The 3,098-nt window shown below is 47.9% G+C and overlaps 1 pseudogene across 1 annotated transcript; it reads left to right on the top strand.

Annotated features, from left to right (window-relative positions):
* Positions 1-2,039: 2,039 nt before the first annotated feature.
* On the top strand, positions 2,040-2,578 carry LOC309821263 (serine/arginine-rich splicing factor 3-like; annotated as a pseudogene). Its single transcript has one exon. The product of its transcript is annotated as a serine/arginine-rich splicing factor 3-like (transcript).
* The last annotated feature ends 520 nt before the right edge of the window (positions 2,579-3,098 follow it).

Consider the following 3,098-nt stretch of genomic DNA (forward strand, 5'->3'; position numbering starts at 1 on the left):
GACAGGCAGGCAAACTCCACAACGAACAAGGGGATTTGAAAGAGTGAGAACTGCTACAATCAAAATAAATCAGAGAATTGGGATGGAGTGACTCTGATCTTTGCTTTGTTCCTCTCCAGATTTTATTATTAAAATGCACAGATCTTACATGTGCACCTGGATCTTTTTAAAGGATCTGACCCTTTTATTTTTAAGGGTAGCTGGAGTTTTTATGTGTGTATTTGTCTGTGTCATCACCCGCCCAGATCAAGATGGAGAAAAGTCCCATCACCTGCCTGGAACCCCACGCAAGTGGGTCCCATCCCCATTAAGAGATGGTCACAGTTCTGATTTCTGTTACTATGCATTAGTTTCGCCTGTCTGAGAATTTCACACCAATGGAATCATATGGTATCTATTCTTTTGTGTCTGTGACATGCATCCATGTCACCGTGCATCAATGTCATTTGCCCCTCTTTATTGCTACGTGGTACTCCATTGTAGAGATGGAACACAGTTTTTTGTCCATCCATTCGTTGATGGACGTTGGAGTTGTGTTATGACCTGAACTGTGTCCCCCCGAAATTCATACGTTGAAGCCCTAACCCCCAGTACCTCCGAATGTGAGTGTATTTGGAGATAGAGTCTTTAAAGAAGTGATTGAATTAAAATGAGGTCATTAGGATTTGCAGCAGCATGGATGGACCTAGAGATTATCATACTAAGTGAAGAAAGAGAAGTACCATAAGGTATCAGTTACATGTGGGATCCAAACTGTGATACAAATGAACTTACGAAACAAAAACAGATTCACGGATATAGAACACAAATTTATGGTTACCAAAGGGGAAAGGGGGTAGGGGAGGGATAAATTAGGAGTTTGGGATTAGCAGATACAAAGTACTATATATAAAATAGATACAACAGGGAATTATATTCAATATCCTATAATAAACCATATTATAGGATATAATAAAACCTCCCTGCCTCCCTGTCTCTCCCTCTCCGGGAGGGAGGGAGGGAGAGGGAGAGACAGAGGGAGGCAGGAGAGGGAGAGAGGGAGAGGGAGGGGCAGAGAGGGAGGGAGGAGAGGAAGCAGGGAGAAATCAGAGAAAGAACACACCATCTACATTTCTGTCAAATGACACCGGGGATCCTTACACAACCAGGAGAAAATAACACAGCGAGGCTCTTTCTCAGCTGGAACTGGAACTGCAGACGGGGCCAGACACCACCAGGCTGGCCACACATGTCCAGCCGCCGCCCCAGCCACGTGAGACCGGTCACCGGGGCTCTGAATGTCTGTTCCAGGGAGCTGAGGTTCACCCTCTCGCCTGGGAGGCCGGGTGAAGACAGCAGGGCCCCAGACTGGACACACAGGGGGAAAAGCAGCCCCACAGCACAGCTTGTGCGAGCAGATTCAGCCGCCAGATTCCAGAGGCCCGGGATCCCCCTGTGGCCTGTGAAACCCAGGAGCCACGTGGGTCTTGCTGCCCGGGACAGCGGCTTGGGGAACAGAAGTTAGGGCAGCAGAAGTTGGCGTGATGGACCTGAAGCATCTGCCTGGGTCCGCATGCATCCGTGGCTGTCCCCGAAATCTAGCCGCCCAGAGGCAAACGAGGGGTCACATCTTATGCAGCAGCCTGTTACACAGAAGCGGTGAGGATGCTCAGCCCCGTCTGAACCCCGGGCAGAGCTCACAGGCCGATGCCCACCTGGCCTGGAGTTTGCAAAACTGTCCACGGGGGCGAGATGGAACCAAGTTTGTAAAAGGCTGAGGAACCGATCAACTGGGAAGGAGCCTGTAGAGACAGGAACTAAACGCAGTGCCTGAGGCCTGGCTCGAGCCAGATGGGGCCAGGAACATAAAGACTGCCATGGCGGGGGTGGGGTGGGGGGACTTCCCTGGTGGCGCAGTGGTTAAGAATCTGCCTGCCAGGCCATTTCATGGACGACGGGTGTGAGAGAGCATCTGCGGGTGCCAGGCGGGAGGGGACAGGGAAGACCCCGCCAGGGGTGTGTGGATTTGAGCCTCTGCATTTCTAACCCGAGATCTCAAAATGCACCGTGATTCCTGTCCATTGGAGTGTAAAGTTTATGTAGGGAATCTTGGAAACGATGGTAACAAGACTGAATTAGAACGAACTGTAGGCTATTAGGGACCACTCCGAAGTGTGTGGGTAGCTAGATACCCTACCGACTTCACTTTAGTTGAATTTGAAGATCCCCCAGATGCAGCCGATGCTGTCCGAGAACAAGATGGGAGAACATTACGTGGCTGCCTATTAAGAGTGGACCTGTCGAATGGGGAAAAGAGAAGTCTTAATCGTGGCCGCCTCCTTCTTGGGGTCGTCGCCCTCGATATGATTATCAGAGGATTCCTCCATCTCGCCACAGATCTCCAAGACGGAGAAGCTTCTCCCGCAGCCGGAGCACGTCCCCTTCTAGAGATAGGAGAAGAGAGAGATCATTGTCCTGGGAGAGAAATCACAAGCTGTCCCGATCTTTCTCTAGGTCTCCTAGCCGATCCAGGTCAAATGAAAGGAAATAGAAGACCACTTTGCAAGAGGAGTGGTGCACAGGAAATAACTTCATTTGACAGGAGTATGTACAGAAAATTCAAGTTTTGTTTGAGACTTCCGAAGCTTGGTGCATTTTTAAAATGTTTTAGCTGTTCACATTTGTTTGTCTCTTGGAATAGTGACACATAAAGGTGTCATTATGGTTTGAAATGGGTCATATGAGGCATGTAATATGAAGAATTGTTTCTTTACAATGTTCCCTTTAGCAAAATTGAATTTGCTTTGAAGTTTTGGTCTTGCCTAGACTGATAATAAAACTCTAACTCCTGCCCACCTGAAGTGTGATGCTTATTATTATGGAAACAACACTGGTAAATATTGAAAAGACTTTCTGTAGCTGGGATATGGTATGCAGCTGTAGTTAAGCAAGCAGTCTTTAAAAGCTGCTGTGAACACAAGCCAGCAGGTAAAAATTAAAGCTGCACCTTTACCCTAGATTAGAGGTTTAAAAATTCCACCAGTCTTCACACCAGACAAGAGGTTGTCCAGTGGGTTTAGAATCTAAGAAGTTTCAAGAAAGTTAGTTTACCTTTGCTT

Source organism: Grampus griseus (genome assembly GCF_964374135.1).
Source record: "Grampus griseus genome assembly, chromosome: 3".
In the NCBI taxonomy this organism is placed as follows: domain Eukaryota; kingdom Metazoa; phylum Chordata; class Mammalia; order Artiodactyla; family Delphinidae; genus Grampus; species Grampus griseus.